This window comes from Phacochoerus africanus, chromosome 3 (genome assembly GCF_016906955.1).
Source record: "Phacochoerus africanus isolate WHEZ1 chromosome 3, ROS_Pafr_v1, whole genome shotgun sequence".
NCBI classification, from domain to species: domain Eukaryota; kingdom Metazoa; phylum Chordata; class Mammalia; order Artiodactyla; family Suidae; genus Phacochoerus; species Phacochoerus africanus.
Window position 1 is genome coordinate 168199433 of NC_062546.1, and position 21523 is coordinate 168220955.

Below are 21523 nucleotides of genomic sequence, written 5' to 3' on the forward strand. Positions count from 1 at the left end.
GTATTCCCAGTACTATCCTAGCAACCAAAGATCTCATTCCTTCCTCTTGTCTTGAAAGATATTTTCTCCTTGGAGGAGCCCTTGTGGACTCTTTTCTTGTTTTTTAAATGTTGATATACCTTGGGATTCTAATCTTGGATCCATAATGTGCACCACATCTCTGAACAATATTATTGCTTCAACTGCAATCTTCAAACAAATGATTACCAAGTCTATGTCTCCAAACCAGGTTATTATATTCAAGTGCCAGCCCATCATGTCCAACTTCTGAATATCTCAACTTTGATATCTCAAGGCAACTCAGACTTTTCATGTGATATCACTCTGCATTAACCTACTAAGCCTACTGCTTTTCTTAGGTTCTCTATGTCAGTGAATAGTACTAACTCTATCCAGTTGTCCAAACAAAAAGTCATTCTTAAACATTCATTATGTCTTATGCATCTGTGATATTAAACTCTCCTTCTTAAATCTCTCTCAAATCTGATGATTTCCATCTAGACCACAATCAATATAGGCCAAGTTATTGAAATATATCCCCTTGACTACTTCAACAACCTTATAACTACAGTATCTATCATCTTGCCTTTCATCAATCATTTTCCTTCCTAAATCCAGGGAAATCTGTCTAAAATGCAAATATACTTGATTTCTCTGGTTTAAAATATTTCATTGGCAACCTATTTCTTTTAGGATAATAGTCAATATTCTTTCCTTGGTTTACAAGGATTTCCATAATCTAGTTCTAATTTATGTACTGATCACTTCAAACTTTTTATACATTGCCTATTCATGAAGGGAAGCCTGGCTTATTTATTACATATTTATTCCTTTGCCTAGAATAATCTCAAATCTTCTACCTCTCTTTGACAAGCTAACTCATTTTTTATGGCTGAGTAATAGTCCATTGTAGATTTATACTGCATCTTCTTTATCCATTCATCTGTTGATGGACACTTATGTTGCTTCCCTATCTTGGCCATTGTAAACGATGCTTCTATGAATATCAGTGTGCACATATGTCTTCTATTAGCGTTTTTATATTCTTCTGGTAAAAACCCAGAAGTGAATTTGCTAGATTTTATAATAATTATATTTTTAATTTTCCATAGTTTTGGAAAACTCCATAGTTTTCCAAAATGACCAACCAACAATGCACAATGGCTCCCTCTTCTCTAATCCTCACAAAAAATTATTTGTTGTCTTGTCTTTTTCTTTTTTTGATTTTTAGGGTTGCCCCCATGGCATATGGAGGTTCCCAGCCACAGCAACATCAGATCTGAGCTGCATCTACGACCTACACCACAGCACCAGATCCTTTACCCACTGAGTGAGGCCAGGGATCAAATCTGCATCCTCATGGATGCTAGTCAGATTTGTTTTCTGCTGAGCCAGGATGGGAACTCCCTGTTTTTTATAATAACCACTCTGGTAGGGGTAAAGTGATATTTTAGAGATTTTGATTTGCATTTCCCTGATGATTATTAATGTGAGCAACTTTTCATGTATCCATTGGCCATCTGTATGTCTTTTATCAAAAAATGCCTGTTCAGTTCTTCTTCTTGCATTTTTTTAATCAGATATATTTTTAAGATGAATTGTATGAGTTCCTTACATATTTTTGATACTAAACATCATATTGACTACATAGTGTGCAAATATCTTTTCTCAGTGGGCTGTCTTTTCATTTTGTTGATGGTTTAATGCGCAGAAGCTAATTAGTTTGATATACCCCCAATTGTTTATTTTTGCTTTTGTTTCCCTTACCATAGGAAACAGATAATATACATAGGAATTTTATGGTTTCAAGTATTAACTTTTAAATCTTTAATCTATTTTGAGTTTATTTTTGCATATGGTGTGAGATAGTGGTCCAGTATCATTCTTTTGCATGTAGCTGTCCTGTTGCCCCAAAACTCATTTATTGAAGATATTGTCCTTTTCCCATTGTATATTCTAGTTTCCTTTGGTGTAAATGTACTTACCATATGTGTACGTGTGTTTCTTTCTGGGCTCTCTGTCCATTGATCAATGTATCTGTTTTTGTGCCACTATCATACTTTTTAAATTACTATAGTTTTGTAGTATAGTTTGAAATCAGTGTGTGAAACTTCCAGATTTGTTCTTCATTCTCAAGGGTTTTTTTTTTCATACAAATTTTAGGATTATTTGTTCTGGTTCTGTGAAAAATGGCCTTGGTATTTTGATAAGGATTTCATTTAATCCATACATTGCTTAGTGGCCTGGATATTTTAACAATATTAATTCTTTAGACCCATGAGCAGATTGTATGTTTCCATTTGTTGTGTCATCTTCAACTTTTCATCATGTCTTAAAATTTTTAGAGTACAGGTCTTTCACCTCCTTAGTTACATTTATTTCTAGATATTTTATTCTTTTTGATGCAATTGTAAATGTTTCTTCTCAATTTATTTCTTATATTTCATTACTAGTATATAGATGTGTAACAGATTTTTGTTTATTAATTAGGTATCCTGAAATTATACTGAATTCACTTATAGTAATTTTCTGGTGGAGTCTTTAGATTTTGCTATGTATAGTATCATGTCATCTGTAAACAATGAGTTTTAATTCTTCCATTTAAATTTGGACTTTTATTTCTTTTTCTTGTCTGATTGCTCTGGCTAGGACATTCAAAGCTATGTTGAACAAAAGCAGCAAGAGTATGTTGATAGTATGTTGAATGAAAAGGGCATCCTTGTTTTCTTCCTGATATTAGAGGAAATGCTTTCAGCTTTTCACCACTGAATATGATGTTGGATGTGGGTTGTCATACATGGCCCTTATTCTGTTGTGATATGTTCCCTCTATACCCACTTTTTCAAGAGATTTAGCCATAAATTAATGAAAAATTCCATCAAAATTTTTCTGAGGTGTTCATTTGCTTTTTATTGTTCATTTTGATAATGTGGTATATTACATTGATTTGCGAATTGAACCAGCCTCGCATCCCTGCAGTAAATCCCATTTGTGATTACACGGTATGATTCTTTTAATGTATTGTTGAATTTAATTTGCTAATATTTGTTGAAAATTTTTGCATATCAGTGATATTTGCCTCTAATTTTCTTTTTTACCTGTGTTACATTTGTATGGTTTTGGTGTCAGGGTTGTGCTGCCCTCATCTAATGAGTTCAGAAACATTCCTTCCTTTGCAATAGTTTGAGAAGGACAGGTATTAACTCTATATGTTAGCATATCTTATGATCCTTTTTATTTCTGTTTTGTTGGTTATAGGTCGCCTATTTCATTATTGATTTTATTTGAGCCTTCTCTTTTATTCAATGATTCTGGGTAAAGTCTTATGAATTTCATTGTCTTCTCAAAGAACAAACTCAATTTCATTGATCTTTTTTATTTTTGTCTCCATTTTATTTCTTTCCTTCAACTAACTTTGTGTTTTGCTAGTTCTTTTTCTAGTTACTTTAGGTGTAAGGTAAGATTGAGACTTTTATTTCCTGAAATAGTCCTATATTGCTATAAACATCTATATACATCCTTCTTAGAAATGCTTTTGCTGTGTTCCACAGATTTTGAAAATTTGTATTTCCATTTTCATTTCTCTCCAGGTATTTTTTATTTCCTCTCTGATTCCTTCAATAAGATTAATGGCTAAGTAACATACTATTTATCCTCCCCATGTTTGTGGTTTTTTTCCAGTTTTTTTTTTCTTGTAGTTGATTTCTAGTTTCATACCATCACAGTCAGAAAAAAAATGCCTGCTATGATTTCAATCTTATTAAATTAACTGAAACTTGTTTAATGGCCTGGAATGCTATATATCCTAAAGAATGTTCCATGTGTTCTTGAAAAGAATATGTCTCATGCTATTTTTGGATGGAATGTTCTGTGTATATACATCAGGTTCATCTGTTCTAAAGTGCTGTTTAAAGCCAATGTTTCCTTATTGATTTTCTGTTGGATAAGTGATCCTTGGAGGTAAGTGAAGTGTTAAAAGACCCGGTTACTCTTGTATTACTTTAAATATCTTTATTTATGTTTGCTTATATTTGCTTTATGTATGTAGGTGCTCCTATTATGGGTGTGCATAAATTTACAAGTGTTATGTTGTCCTGAGAGATAGGTCCTGTTATCATTCCGTGATATCCTTCCTTGTCTCTTGTTTTAGTCTGTTTCAAAGCTTATTTTATCTAAGAATTGCTACCTCAGCTTTCTTTTCATTTCCATTTTCACGGATTACCTCTTTCCATCTGCTCTGTTTCAGTCTGTGTGTCTTTAGATCTGAAGTAAATCTCTTGTAGGCAAGTACAGTCTTAATTATTTTTATCCATTCAGCCACTCTGCCTTTTGATTAGAGCATTATTTCAGTTACATTTAAAATAATTATGAATAGATATGTACTTATTACCACTTTTTTCTTGTTGTTTTTATAATTCTTCTATGTTACTTTCTGCTCTTGCTGTATTCCCTTGTGATTTGATGACTATTTTTACTGCTATGTTTGTATTCCTTTCTCTTTTGTTTATCTTTTATAGGTTTTTGGTTTTAGTTTACCATAAGATTCATATATAACCCTATGTATAGTTCATATATATATGTATGTACATGATTATTTTAAATTAATAATCTCAAATTCAAATGCATTCTAACAGTCCTATGTTTTTACTGCCCCCCCCCAAGTTTTATGGTTTTGATGTCACATTTTACATCTTTTTATTTCATAATTCCTTAACTATATACTATGGATATATGTGATTTTAATATTTTTGTCTTTAAATCTTCCCACTAGATTTTTAAGTGATTGATCCACTACATTTACTGTATGCCTGCCCATACTAGTGACATTGTTCTTTCAACAATTTTTTTTATTTCATGTTATTGCCTTTTCTTTTCCACCTATAGAAGTCCCTTTAACATTTTTTGTAAGTCTAGTTTACTAGTGAATAACTTTTAGATTTTGCTTGTTTGTAAAATTCTTTATTTCTTCTTCAATTCTGAATGACAACCTTGTGGTGTAAAGTATTCTTTGTTGTAGTTTGTTTTTCCATCCAACACTGTGAACATACAATGACTCTCACTTCTGGCCCACAAAATTTCTGCTGAAGTGAGCTGGTTGTCTTCTGAGATTTCCTTGAATACAACTAGCTGCTTTTCTCTTGCTGTTTTTAAGATTCTCTCTTTATCATTAATTTTTGCCATTTTTATTATAACATATCATGGTGTGGACTTCTTTTGATTCATCTTACTTGGGACTCTCTATGGTTGCTGGACCAGGATTTCTATGTTCCAGGTTAGAGGAGTTTTCAACTATTATTTCTTCAAATTTGCTGCTTTTCTAATTCCCTTTTCCTTCTGGAACTCCTATAATGCAAATTGTAGGATGTTCTACATTGCTCAGAGGTCTCTTAAACCATCTTCATTTCTTTAGGTTTTTTTTTTCTGTTCAGATTCAATGATTCTCTCTTCCAGATCACTGATATGATTTTTTGTATGATCTATTCTACTGTTGATTCCTTGTATTTTTAAATTTTCAGTTATTGTATTCTTCAGCTCTGATTAGTTTTTTTATATTTTCTAACTCTGTTGATATTCTCACTATGTATACCCATTGTTCTTTCAAGTTCAGTCAGAATCTTTATAATCATTAACTTGAATTTTTTATTGGGTATATTGCTTCTCTCTCTTTTTTAAGGTCCTTTTTTCCTCAGGTTTACTTTGTTCTTCATTTAAAACATGCTCTGTCTCATTTTGCTTAATTCTCTGTATTTATTTCTACAAATTAGGGTAGGTTTTTTAGATCTTATGGTCTTCAAGAAGTGGCCTTACCTATAATACTTCCTATGGGGCTCAGCAGCACACTACTCTCTTGCCACCAGAACTACATTCTCTAGAGGTGTTCTCTATATGAGATGTGTCTGCCCACCTGATATGGTGGGGCCAACCCCTATGGGTGTGCTTGTAGGTGGGACTGTTCCCAGCTGGCTGCAAAGACCTGCCTCCTGCAGTTTATATAGGGGCATTGTTGTGTGGGACAGGTCCCTAGTATGGCTGATTGTGATGCTTGATAGCATGTAACTGTTGCTGGATTTTCTTTGTGGCTCACAGCCTGTAACTGCTTTAGGTATGCTTGCTGATGGGGCAAACCTAAAGTATTAATAAGCTAGAAGAGGGATTCCAAAATAGTGTGTGCCAGCACAGGAGTCAGTGAAGTAGAATGAATTAAAAAAAAAAGGCATCTGCCAGCATCTCTATTTCCAGGGAGACTCCCAGGTGCCTCCTGCCTCTCTGAGATATTCTGCAAGATTAGCAAGTAGGTCTGACGCAGGTGCAATTCAAAATACTGCCACTGTGTTGAGACTCAGAGTATGTGCAATTCACACACATCCTTTAGGAGTGAAATCTGTTTCCTACAGCCTTTGGTTCTCTCAAATCTAAGACCCACTGCCTTGCAAAGCCAGATATTCCGGGGGCTTAAATTCCTAATGCGGGATCTCTTGTGGGGCTTATATTCCTTGATCCTTGGGGAGAACCTCTGAGATTGTGATATCCCTCCTGTTTGTGTCATCAACTCAAGTGTGGGCCCTGATTAGACCTTATCTCTGCCACAATTGCTAGTCTTGTTTTTGCTCATTCTTTATATCTCTAGGTGTGGAAAATCTTTTTTGCTAGTCTTCAGGTAATTCTTAGAGAAAGTTGCTCTGTAAGTAGTTTTAATTATGATGTCCCCTTGGAATTATGGAAGAGATTCTTTCAGGGTCATTCTAATCTGCCATTTGATCCTTTTCCTAAATTATCCATAAAATGAACCAGGGATTCTTGGATAGCTGGTTGACTCCAAGGCTTGAAAGCCAATTTTAAAATAGCCTGGAATACATATATAATATTGAATACATATATATAGTATATATTGAATATATGTATATATACTTTTCCTCACATTATCCTCCATCATGTTCCATTACAAGTGACTAGATATAGTTCCCTGTGCTATGCAGTAGGATCTCATTGTTTATCCACTCCAAATGCAGTAGTTTGCATCTATTAATCTCATACTCCAAGATCATCCCACTCCCTTCCCCTCCCACTCAGCAACAACACATCTGTTCTCCAAGTTCATGAGTTTCTATTCTGTGGGAAGATCCATTTATGCCATATATTAGATTCCGGGTATAAGTGATATCATACGATATTTGGTTTTCTCTTTCTGACTTACTTCACTTAGTATGAGAATCTCTAGTTCCATCCATGTTGCTGCAGATAACATTATTTTGTTCTTTTTATGGCTGAGAGTAATCCACTGTGTTTATACACCACACCTTCATAATCCAGTCATCTGTCAATGGACATCTAGGTTGTTTCCTTATCTTGGCTATTGTGGATAGTGAACATAACGTGTCTTTTTCAAGGAAAGTTTTATCTGGATATATGCCCAAGAGTGGGAATGCTGGGTCATGTGGTAGTTCTATATTTAGTTTTTTGAGGAATCTCCATACTGTTTTCCATAGTGGTTGTACCAATTTACATGCCCACCAACAGTGAACAAGAGTATCCTTTTCTCCACACCCTCACCAGCATTTGTTATTTGTTGACTTCTTAATGATGGCCACAGGTGTGAGGTGGTACCTCATAAGAGTTTTGATTTACATTTCCCTAATAATCAGTGATGTTGAGCATTTTTTCATGTGCCTGTTGACATTGGTATATCTTCTTTGGAGAAATGTCTCTTTTTTTCATTTAGAATTCATTTATAAAAAATAAATTTCAGTTTGAGACCTTAGGTACCAAATTGTGGCTTAATTTAGTCATGATGGCGAGGCTATAAAGTTATGACACCACGGTTGGGAATGTGGGGTGCCAGCTCACTCCCTGCAGTGTGGCCCACAAGGGCAGCCTTCATGGTCATAGCCTTGTCACAGCTGGCCAAAATGCTCAACCCCTGGACAAATTCTAGTCTTTCTTTGTCCCAAAATGCCACAAAACTTTACATTTGAGATCACCATTATGAAACAACTGATAACCATGATACATTCAAGACAAGAACAGAGGAGCTGTCACTGCTCAGAGCAGAGCCAGCAGCCCAGAGGACATGGCCACTCACCTGGAGCAGAGCGGCATCGATGTCCTGCACAGGTGAGGCCCTTACCCCAGAGAACAGTCCCCCACAGTCAGCCTGAGAGTCAGAACAAACACTGTGGGTTCTGTGCTGGGACAGGGGCAGTGCTGTGCACATCAGCAAGGACCATGGTCCTGGCTGTGCCCACCTTAGACCCAGTTTGCACTGAGATGTTTTCAGCCTTAGACAACTATGTGAGGAGCAGTAAAGAACTGAACTAAGCAAAAATATTTTGCCTCCAAATACACACACACACACACACACACAAAAGCAAGTTTCAAACCACTGTCCTCTCTCAGAGTGGACGAGCCACTGGCTAGCCTGTTATGTGTCATTGAGGTGAACACAGTACTCAGTCTGTGGAATAAGGTGATGCAGCAAAAACCTGCCCTGATGCAACCTCAAGCCCAAGGCTGAGCTGGGCCAGCTAGTGTCCTCCGCCAAGGCCGTCAAGCACAGGGCAGTGCTCAGACCTTGCTGATGGTCCTTTCTGGGGACCAATACTCCAAGGGGCCTACAAAAGCCATGGAGAAAGATTGGGTTTTCCTTTTCAATCAGGCTTTACTGTTGGCCAACACGAGGCTATGCCAGCTTGAACTGACAATCTCCAAAATGAATTTTTCACAGTCTACACACACCTCCACGGCACTCAAGTCCTCCATCAGCTCTTTGGGAAACTAGGTCTTCATCTGATTTGTCCACAGACTTGGATTTTGAAGACAATCTGGCAATGCTCCAAAGTTGTTGATGGTGGCCAGTGGAGGGCTTTTCTGGCCTCAAACAACTTTCCCTCTGTGCAAGGCAGAAGGTCCCAATGAAAAGATAGGAAGGGTGGAGTATGGCTTGGAGGGCAGCTGCATCTTCTTGCAACACTGTGAACAAACCGGCCTCTTACAGAACTGACAGGTATAAGACCAGGTGAAGAAGGAAAATCTCCTGGTTGGACAACAAAAGCAGAGCTTTCCTTTTTTTCAAAGCAGTGTAGAAATCTTTATACTGCTGGTATTTTTCCAGCTCTGCCTTCACCAGGACCTGATGGATATGCATCACCTCCTCCACAGTCAGTGCCAGGTACTCCACTGGGAAGCAGAACTCCTCAAGCAACCAGGAGCTCCACCTGGATGGGGGCAGGAACTGCCTCACTTGATGGGTGTCTCCTTTTCAAAGGAGTGTCCTCTCTGGAGTGGCTGCTGTCTCTCTGGCTGGGGTGTGGAGGATATGGGCAGGAACTTTGGAGGGTCCTTCCTCTAGAACACAGCCTCTAGAAAGGCTCGGCCAGAGTCGGTGTTTTGAGGAGTTTTCTCTGCTGCACAGGCACCTGCTGTGGGGCAATGGGCCCAATTTCTTTTGATTGTGCCCTCCATTCACCATCGATGACTCCACAGCACTCTTCAGAGATTCAGGGGTAGTAATATCTAACTGTACATCTGCTGGTGAGACGGACTGCAGCTTTCTCTCTGCCTTGATTTCCTCCAGTATCCTTTCATGGAGGCTCCAAGGCCACGGTGGGGTAGGTTTCAGTTTTCTGGCTGAGGCTGCATTCAGAGGAGGTTTTGATCTGATGATCTCATGATTTCATGAGCACTTTTTTTGTAATTGAGGAGGAATATTACCATTCACCATCACTTTTCACAAGGTGTATCTTTTGGATCTGATGTCATCCACTAGCATTTCGTAAGGGGTAAGCTGATACTCAATGGGCAGAGGGTTGTACTGCCGCTCTTGGACCTTCTCCATTATGCAGATCCCTCATCACCTGCACCCAGGATGAAGCCCAGTCGGCATTTTTCAGCTCCTCCCGGTCTGTGTTAGATTCATCGATCTTCTCCATTTCTTGAATATTCTTCATATTCTCTTTTGCACTTTTTAGCCAGAAATGTATGCAGCTCTATTTTCTCTGCAAACAAGGTCTGACATACTGCCTGATAATGATTTGGTGCCTCTGATTCAGTTGGGAGGTGAGCGGCACATAACTTCATGACATCTCTTTACAACCAAAGAGCTGAGGTTTTTCTCTTTTCACTGTTGTCCTCCTCCAGACCTTCCTCCACAGCCTTATACCTCTCATCTTTGCTGCCATTAGCTTCTGCCATGTTGGCCTTGCCATCAATGAGCTGCTCCAGGGGAGAGCTCAATTCCCTTTTTTCATTGTCTTCAAACCATAGTCCAAAGCCTTATAGATATTATTCCTAAAGATTCAACAACCTACAGCAATGAGCGTTCTGAGCCCTATGGCAAATCCCCACGCCTAGAGATCTGGCCCTAGGAGAAAGAGCCCCTGCGGCATCTGGCATTGAAGGCCAGTGGGGCTCGTGCACAGGAGCTCCACGGAACTGGGGGAAATGGAGACCCCATTCTTGAAAGGCGCACACAGATTTTCATATGTACTGGGTCCCAGGGCAAAGCAAAGTCTCCACAGGAATCTGGGTCAGACATGACTGCAGTTCTCAGAAGATTTCCTGGGAAAACAGGGGGTGACTATGGCTCATTGTGGGGGAAGGACTCTAGAGGCAAAGCTCTCAGGAATATTCATGAGCGAGCATTTCTCTGGAGGTGGCCATGCTGGGAAAATCTGGCCCCACCCATCTTCTTTGGAGAAATGTCTATTTAGATCCTTTGCCCATTTTTTAATCAGGTTGTTGACTTTTTTTGCTTTTGAGTTGTATAAGTTGTTTGTATATTTTAGAGATTAAGCCCTTGTAAGTTACATTGTTTGAAACTATTTTCTCCCATTCTGTAGGTTGTCTTTTTTTTGTTTTTTGTTTCTTGTTTTTAGGGTTTTCTTTGCTGTGCAAAAGTGTGTCAGTTTGATTAGGTCCCATTGGTTTATTTTTGCTTTTATTTCTACTGCCTTGGGAGACTGACCTAAAAAAACCATCTGTACAGTGGATGTCAGAGAAGGTTTTTGCCTGTGTTCTCTTCTAGGAGTTTGATGAAGTCTTGTCTTTTTAGGTCTTTAAGCCATTTTGACTTTATTTTTGTGCTTGGTGTGAGGGTGTGTTCCAATTTCATTGTATTACGTGCAGTCCAATTTTCCCAGCACCACTTGCTGAAAAGACTTTCCCATTTTATAATCATGCCTCCTTTGTTGAAGATTAATTGACCATAGGTGTCTGGGTTTATTTCCAGGTTCTCTATTCTGTTCCATTGGTCTTTATGTCTGTTTTGGTACCAGTACCACAGTGTCTTGATTACTGTAGCTTTGTAATATTGTCTTAAGTCTGGGAGAATTATCCCTTATGCTTGTTTTTTGTTTTGTTTTGTTTTTGTTTGTTTTGTTTTTTCCCTCTCAGGATTGCTGTGGCAATTCTGTGTCTTTTATGGTTCCATATAAATTTTTGGATTGTTCGTTGTAGTTCTGTGAAAAATATCATGGGTAATTTGATAGGGATTGCATTGAATCTATAGATTGCTTTGGGTAGAATGGCCATTTTTACTATATTAATTCTTCCACCCCAGGAAAATGGAATATCTTTCCATTTCTTTGAATCCTCTTTAATTTCCTTGATGAATGTTTTATAGTTCTCAGCTTATAAGTATTTCACCTCCTTGGTCAGGCCATCTAGTCACTTGTGATGGAACATCATGGAGGATAATGTGAGAAAAAGAATATATATATATGTATGACTGGGTTGCTTTGCTGTACAGTAGAAACTGAAAGAACACTGTAAACCAACTATAATGGAAAAAATAAAAATAAAAAAAATGGCCTAAATAATTACTGGTACCAAAAGGAAAAAGGTGCCAAAAAAAAAAATCTGAAATCAATTGAAATGAATAGCAGCCAATATGTGTTTCTCAGAGTTACATTGGAATAACTTGAGCAAACTACATGAATACTATAATGATTTAAATAAATGATTTAATAAATTTTGACAATTATTAATAACATTGCTATAAACATCTGTGTCCAGGTTTTTGTGTGGACATAAATTTCAACTATTTTAGGTTAAATACCAAGATGCATTATTGCTGAATTGTATATATACATGGAATCCAGATTTGCAGCTAGAAGAGAAAAGCACATTAGTAGAAGCACTGGTGAAATCCAAAATTATTCTGTAATTTAGTTGATAGTATTGTATCAAGATTAGTTTCTTAGTTTTGACAATTATTCTGTGATTATATAAGATGATAACACAATAGAACTCTAAATGAAGGGTATAAGAGAACTTTCTGCACTATTTTTACAATGTTTCTATAACTCTAAAATTATCTCAAAGTATAAAATGAAATTTCAGCAAGCCTTTTTTTTTGGTAGAAATGAATTGGCAAACATTTACATTTCATAAGAAAATGCAAAAACACAAAATAATTTTCTAAAAGATCAAAGTTTAAAGATTCTCACTAACTGATTTGAAGACATTATAAATATGTATCATCAAGACCAGGCAGGAGTTCCCATTGTGGCTCAGTGGTTAACAAATCCGACTAGGAACCATGAGGTTGCGGGTTAGATCACTGGCCTTACTCAGTGGCTTAAGGATCCAGCGTTGCTATAAGCTGTAGTGTAGGTCACAGATGAGGCCCGAGTCCCTCATTGCTGTGGCTCTGGCGTAGACCAGCAGCTATAGCTCCAATTAGACCCCCTAGCCTGGGAACCTCCTTATGCCGTGGGTGCAGCCCTAGAAAAGACAAAAAGACAAAAAGACCAAAAAAAAAAAAAAAAGACCAGGCAGTATTTGAATAAAGATCGACATATAGATTAGTAGAACAGAATCAAGAATCAAGTCCAGAAATACACCCACAGACACAGATATATTGGCAATTGATTTTCTTTTTAAGAAAGTTTCTTGAGTAATTCAATGAGAGAGAGAATATCTTTAAAATTTTTTTTCTGGAACAATTTGGTATTTACATCAAAAAAATAAGAAACCATACTTACCTTCTGCCATATGAAAAATTATTTTGAAATATGTCGTAGACTTATTTTCAGTTTTTGAGGAACCTGAATACTGTTTTCCATAGTACTTATACCAATAGTGTACAAGGATTTCATTTTCTCTAAACCTTCAACATCTGTTAACTCTTGTCTTTTTGGTAACAGACATCCTAATATGTGTGAGCTGATATCTCAAGGTGGTTTTTATCTGAATTTCCTTCATGATTAGTAATGTCGAGGATCATTTAATGTACTTTTTAGAAATATCTGCTCGAGTCCGTTGCCCATTGTTTAATCAGAATATTTTTGTTTTTTACTACTGAGTTGTATGAATTCCTTGTATATTTTAGATATTAGCCTCTACATGGCTTACCTTTTATATACATGGCTAGCAGATATTTTCTTTTGTTAGGTTGCTTTTTCATTTTGTTGATTGTTTCCTTTGTTGTGCAGAAGCTTGTTTTTGCTTTTGTTTCCTTTGCTTTTTAGTGTCAAATCCAAAAATTACTGCCAAGATCAATGTGAAGGAGCTTACCCTTATGTTTTCTTCTGGGAATTTTATGATTTAAAGCGTTAAGTTAAAGCATTTAATCCATTTTGAGTTGTTTTTCTTTATGGTGTAAGACAGGGGTCTAGTTTCATCTTTTTCAGGTGTATATTCAGTTTTCCCAGAACTATTTATTGAATAGACAATCCTTTCCCCAGCATGTGTTCCTGGTGCCCTTATCAAGGATTAGTTGACCATACATGTGTGGGTTTGTTTCTGGGCTCTCTATTTTATTCCATTGTTCAGTGTTTCTACTTGCAATATGGCTTGAATCAGCTGGTTCTTCCAGCTTTGTCCTTTCTCAAGATTGATTGGGCTATTTAGCATTTTGTGGTTTCATACAAATTTTAAGGTTTTATTCTATTCCTATGAAAAACATTGGAATGTTAATTGGAATTACATTAAATCTATAGATCAATTTGAATAGTATGGGTATTTTAACAATACTAATTCTTCCAATCTAAGAACTCTGGATAGCTTTCCTTTCATTTGTGTCTTCTTCAGTTTATTTCACCAACATTTTATAGTTTTAAGTTTACAAGTCTTTTGCCTCCTTGATTAAATTTATGCCTGTTTTACTGATTTTGATGCTGTTCCAAATGGGATTGCTTTCTCAATTTCTCTTTTAGATAGCTCATTATTAATGTATGGACATGTAACAATTTTTGTATGTTGATTTTGTGTCCTGCAACTTTATTAAATTCATTTATTAGTTCTAATGGTTTGGGGCCAGAGTCTTTAAGATTTTTTATATAAGATCACATCATCTGTAGACAGAGACAATGATACAGTAACACCACTTCTGAGTATATATCCAAAAGAAACAAAACCACTATCTCATAGAGGTATCTGCACACTCATGTTCATTGCAATATTGTTCACAGTAGTCAGTGCATGGAAATAACCTAAGTGTCCATCAACAAATGAATGAATAAAGAAAATATGGTATGTGTATACAATGGGATATCATTGAGCCATAAAAAAAGAAGGAAATTTAATATTTTCAATAACATGGGTGAACTTGGACATCATTAAGCTAAGTGAAATAAGTCAGATAGAGAAATACTGTATTCTATCACTTATATGTTGAATATATAAAAAATTTAAAATTACACAGCAGAATAGTGGTTACCAAGGGCTTGAGAGTGGGTTAAATGGAGAGATTTGGTTAAAAGATTCTAACTTCCCATTATAAAATGAATTAGGTTCTGAGGAGCTAATGAACAGCATGATGGATTTATTATCATATTAGCACACTTGAAATTTGCTAAGAGAGTAGATCATGAGCATTCTCCCCACACAAGCACATGAAAGATGCCCAACACCACTAATCATCATAGAAATGCAAATCAAAACCACGATGAATTATCACTCTGCACCCATTATGGTGAACACTATCAAAAGAATAGAAAATAGCAAGTGCTAGCAAGAATAAAGAAATTGGAATCCTTATGCACTGTTGATGGAAATGTAAAATAGTGCAGCTACTGTGGAAAACAGTATGGAGGTTGCTAAAAAACTTAAAAATGAATTACCATATGATCCAGCAATCCCATTTCTGGTTATATGTTCAAAAGAATTCAAAGTAGGATCTTGAAGAGGAATTTCCACATCCATGGTCAGAATAGCCAATAGGTAGAAGCAATGCAAAGGTCTATCAAAGGATGAATATAGAAGGAAAATTTGGTATATAAGTACAACAGAATATCATGAAATCTTAACAAGAAGGAAATCCTGCCACATGGGTAACATGTGGTGACCATGGTGAAATACAAGACAGTATGTCAAGTGAAATAAGCTAGTCACAAAGGATAAATACTTTATGATTCCATTTATATGAAGTAGCTAAAGGAGCTAAAATTATAGAAACAGAAAATAGGAAGGTGGTTGCAAAGGGCTAAGTGGAGGGGAGAGAGAATTGGTGTTTAGTTGGGTGCGCAGTTTCAGTTTTACAAGCTGAAAAATTCCAGAGATCTGTTGCACAACAACATGAAAATATTTAAAACTATTTAATCTAAACTTAAAAACAATTAGAATGTAAGTTTAATATTGCATTTTTTAATCACAAAACATATCAAGAAAAAATAATTTGAAGAGGTTAAAATATTTTTCTTCTTATATTTACCTTGTTTATTTAGGATCCATGTATACTAATATAGGTCCATGTATCACTTTTGGTTATTTCTCTTAAATTCTTTCTGAATCTAGAGTGGTATATTCTAACTTTCTTCCCCTGTATCATTGATCTGTCCGATACACTATTTCACATCCTGGATTTTTCTATTTCCTTCCCTGTGCCAAACTTAGGTTGCTTCTTTCTCCTATATTTTCTATAGGTAGAAGTGAGTGCCTCAAGCTTTGATTAGACTCACATTTACCATTTCCAACAAGAAGTTAGATGTTTCTCATGTTGCGTGATATCAGGCACCATAGTGTCTAATTGTTTCTCTTTAGTTACGCTAATATTGATCAGTGGATTTGTTTAGTACCTGCCTAATTTTTATTTTCTTTAATTTTTAAATAATTAATTTACTTTTAATGGCTGTACCCATAGCATATGGAAGTTCCTAGGCTAGGAGTCAAATTGGAACTGCACCTGAGGCCTACCCAAAAGTCATGACAACACCAGATCTGAGCTGCATATGTGGTCTACACTACAGCCTGCTGCAATACCAGATTTTTAACCAACTGAACAAGGACAGGGATTGAACCTGCATCCTCGCAAGACAAAGTTAGGTCCTTAACCCACTGAGCCACAATGGGCACTCCCAATTTTTCTATTATAAAGACCCCCACCAGCCTTTCACTTATTAGTTTCATCCATTCGTTATTATTGCTTGAATTGATTATTGCATTGGGGTTATAAAATGGTGACATTCTATCATTATTTCCATGTTTACTATCTATAGAAGACTTTCCTACACTTGCACAAGGAAAGCTTATTTTATTCCTTTTAATTGTAAATTTTAGAACAAAAAGTTTATGTCTGAGCAATTAGCAATGCCATTCACTGTGCTGGAGGGGGTAAAGTTGATAAGGATAGAGAGGGAGCTTCTCTCTCTTCAGTTAGTCACAAATTTATATTTCTGTATTATATTTATATTTTACATATTTATACTTCTGTATTAATCAATATACATATACATCATGCAAAAAATAAAATATATGAGTAACCAAAACATCAACTTTATTATTAATAAGGCAGATATTGAAGATGTGATTTGCGTCATTGGGCTAGAGGGTTCCAAATACTGCATTCCGATCTCAAGCAGTGCCGTACCAGGACAGGCTTCCTTATGCAGGGATAGCCTAACTGATGTATCTACTGTGCAGTTAAGTTCAGCATGGCCTCTGAAGCCCTGGCTCCTAGGCAACAGGGGAAAGTTTGGGCTGGTAGACTTTCCTCTTCCTGTTAAGTTCCTCTCCTGAACTTAACAATCAAATAACTTACTCATCTCTCTTGGTATAGTGTAATTGAGAGGTGAGTAGATGCCAGATGCCACATTCACAGAGCACACTCCACATGGAAGGAAACATTGGGTTGGGGGAGAAGAATTATCTCCCATAATAATGCATATATGTCTTAGCTTGTTAGACATGGTCATATGCATCTGTCAGTTTTATTGCATTTTTTCCATTAGTTTGACTGTTGTTTTAGAAATAGAATAGTAAAAGATGTATTATATCAAAGATAGGCAGATTTTTCAGTAAAGGGACAGTTAGTAAATAATTTAGGTTTTGTGGGTAAGGTAGTCTTTGTTACAACTATTCAATTCTGCCATTATAGTGTGAGAGCAGTCATATACCACACATATAAATAAATGATCATGACCAGGTTCTAATAAAGCTTTCTTTATAAAAACAGGTGGTGAACTAGATCTAGCTCATGGGTAGTATAATTGTTCTATATTTTAAGTGTAGATATGATATTTTAATAGCAACTAAATAAATATTCTAATGATATATCAAGGACCTCCTAATTTTTTAAATCTTTCATGTCAGCATTTGTCTAAGCAACACTGTATAAAATTTCAGCATATATTGTTAGAGGACAATGCTTCAAGAAATTTTGGACACAATTTATGAAAATCAACACTCCTCTAGATGTGAGTTTTAAGGGTGATAGAGACATTAATCAGTACTAAAAATAAAAAGTACTTTTGGCATTTTTATATTCCAAAACAAATACTGCATAATAAATTGATAAGCTCTTTATCCATGATATAGAATTTTCTCTACATCAAGACATCTATTAGAAATACAAGTAAATTTTCTAATATCCCCTAGCCATGTGACTTACAAAGATTTGTCATAGTAACAATGTTTCATTTAGCTTTGTTTCAGTTTGTTTTGTTTCTGGCCACACCTGCAGCATATGGAAGTTCCTAGGCCAGGGATCAAACCCACACTACAGCTGCAACCTGAGCTACAGGAGTGACAATGCCAGATCCTTAACCTGCTATGCCACCAAGGGAACTCCCCAATTTTTTTATAGCACCAATATTAAAAAACAAAAAACACATGGATCTCCCTTGAGGAACAGTGGATTAAAGATCCAGCATTGTCACTGAAGCAGTTCCATTCCTCCTTGGCCTGGGGAATTTCCACCTCCTGGGGCATGGCCAAAAAAAAGCCACAACCAAAAAAAAACACAGATGCTGAATTTTCTTAAACTTTGCAAATGGAGGCACATAGATAACACATTTAGCTACAGATAATTCTATCATACACCTTTAATAATGTTATCAACAGTATATGTGTAAAGTAAAATATAAACCAATCAATATTAACAGGAGAGCTTTAAGATTTAACTTTCATTTTTTGGCATTTAATTTTCAATCAAAAGTTCACCTAAACACAATTTTCTGTAACTAATGTGCTAAAACACATACTGAAGGTACAATCTATGTCAACCTCGATTTTTCTCACTCAATGACATAGCCTAAATATTACAAGCTCACACGTGCAACTAGATACACTTGTGTAAAAGTCCCACCCATAATGCCAATGGCACCATTTCCATGGTAACTCTAATGCTTTAAAAGTGAAAAACAGAAGGATTCTTAAGAAAATTGCACAAAGGGAACAAAATAAATTATTAGACTGAACATATGTGGCATAAACAAAATATGGGTGCAGATATTAAAAATGTATTGCCTTTTCAAAATGAAAGTAAGTATAAATCAAGCAGGAGATTTCAACTTATGGAAAATGTGGTCATCCTAAACTTACAGCAGTAAAATTAAGCTTCATGTTGCCAAACTGGAAGCTCACATCACATCAACATAAATGATCCTTTTATTGTGGAGGCTCAAACTTCTGTGGAATCTCAATATTAATAAATTTAAAAGAACAAAAACTGATGGTCAATCATTAGATTTATGCCAGTAATAACAAATAGCTACTGTTTGTATTACATTAGCACAAAATATGAATTTGGAGACAGCTACTATATGTTACTTTCTGTCCTCAAAATAGAAATACAATGTCCTTTTTATGCAAAGAGGTACATTATAATTTTTTCTCATTGTAGAAAATCCTGTGTCTAATTTGTTTGATATTTTTAGGATGATCACTGACACTGGAACAAACAGCAATGAATTAAACAAACCAGTGACTGCTACAGAACTAAGAAAACATTTTATTAAGTGTATTATTTCAATCTTATACAACAGAGACATCTAAACTAAAATCAAGCCCTGTTTTTCAAAATCATTAGAGTATTTTAGATTTTATTAAATCTATTTTGTTAATCCTACTTCATTAAACCTTACTATCCAGTTCTGCCTTTTTCAAGTCTTTCTATTTCTATCAATTCAGAAAATTTTGGTGAGTGAATTATATACTTACCACCAAAAATCTTTAGAAGTGATATAGAATCACTGAGAATTCACTTGGCCTACTTCATCATTTTGCCTTAGATTGGTTCTACTAATATTGATGCTCTAAACTGAAAACTAAAATTTGATTTTCAATTGTTTAAAGCCTCTAATCCAATATGACCACGACTAATAAGAAGTAATGTCTTCATAATTATAAACTAAAATTTGATTTCCAATTGTTGTTTTATTCAACTGATGAATGTTTCGAATACCTACTAGGTGAAAGGCTCCATCCTTGGGACCAGGGACACAAATATAAATATGAAATGGCACAGGCTACAGGAGCTGATTTTGTAGTGAAAGTGAGAGAAAAATATACTAATAAAGGCTTACAGTATGATAAAGTGGGCTTCATCAGAATGATATGTTGTCGAAATTTTTTTAAATGTCTGAATATAAGGAATAAAATAAATATTAGAAATCATCTAGTCCAACTTCTTTCCTTCACATCTAAAGAAACATAAACCTCACTAAAAAATGGGCAGAAGAAATAACCAGACATTTTTCCAATGAGGAAATGCAGATAGCCAACAGGCACATGAAAGATGCTCAGTGTCACTAATCATCAGGGAAATACAAATCAAAACCACAATGAGATATCGCTTCACACCTGTCAGAATGCCTTTCATCAAAAAGAACACAAATAACAAATGTTGGCAAGGATATGGAGAAAAGGGAACCCTTGTACTCTCTTTATGGGAATGTAAATTTGTGCAGCCACTATGGAAAACAGTATGAAGGTTTCTCAAAAACTAAAAATAGAACTACCATATGACCCAGTAATTCTACTCCTGGGCATATATCTGAAAAAAACAAAACACTAATTCGAAAAGATACATGTACTCCAACATTCAGAGTAGCATTATTTACAGTTCCCAAGGTATAGAAGCAATCTAAGCATCCATAAACAGGTGAATGGAATAAAAAAAAATGTGGTATACACATACACACACAATAGAATACTATTCAGTCATAAAAAAGAATGAAATTTGCCATTTGCAGCAACATGGATGGACTTGGAGGGTATTACACAAAGTAAAATAAGTCAGACAGAATAAAATAAATACTACATGATGTCACTTATATGTAAAAATTTTTAAAAATAAAAAAAAAATAGTGCATATAACAAAAAAGAAGCAGACTCACAGATATAGAGATCAAATTAGTGGTTACCAGTAGGGAGAGTGGGAGGAGGCAACATAGGGGTGAGGGAGTGGGAGGTACACATTATTGCATGTAAGATAAGTTCAAGGACGGATTATACAGTGTGGGGAATATAGCCAACATTTTGTAATAATTGTGAATAGAAAGTAACCTTTAAGATAGCATTTTTTTTAATTAAAAAAAAAGCTAATGGCAAACTGGAGTCACAAGGAAACAAAGTTCATGTAAGGTAAAGAAAAACACAGGTGTATAGCAAGGGGTTTGGGGAAGAACAATCAGAGACAGAAAGAGACAGCCAGTCTCTAATGTCGCCTTTGTTCATGATGGATAACATTATTTGTATATAATAAACTCCTTGGTTTGGGCTGATTTCCTAAAATAGCCTGGAAATACAGATTTATTAAATGTGGAAGCCCAGCAAAAGTGATTAGAAATGATGGAAAGAGCAATAGTATCTAGCAACAGTATTCAGTGAGATAAGTCAGACAATGAGCTGACATTCAGGAATTTAAAAAATTTTATTATCCGAATCATCACCAGGAGGCCTTTGAAAACAAAATTTGAGAATCAGATTGCCACCCTTATCTCCTAAAGTCACAGGAAAGAATGTGATGAAAATAAGGTCTACGCCACAGCCTCAGCAACACAGGATTCGAGCCGCGCCTGTGACCTATACCACAGCTCATGGCAACATCAGATTCTTAAGCCACTGAATGAGGCCAGGGATTGAACTCATGTCCTCATGGATACTAGTAAGCTTCGTTACCTCTGAACCACAATGGTACTCTCTGATTTGTTTCTAATCTTTAATAGAGACCAAGTATCTGACCATGAGACACAAATGACTATGCATTGCAACCAAAGCTTCCCATAAAGAACTGGGTATTATCAATTTGTACAGTCATAAAGTAAGAGAAGACAAAGCAACAATACATTATCTGATGGAAATAGCA

The 21523-nt window shown here is 35.8% G+C and overlaps 1 pseudogene; it reads right to left on the reverse strand.

Moving 5' to 3' along the window:
- Positions 1-8562: 8562 nt before the first annotated feature.
- The window catches only part of LOC125121975 (protein spire homolog 1-like), a 52798-nt pseudogene continuing 39837 nt past the window's right edge, over positions 8563-21523 (reverse strand).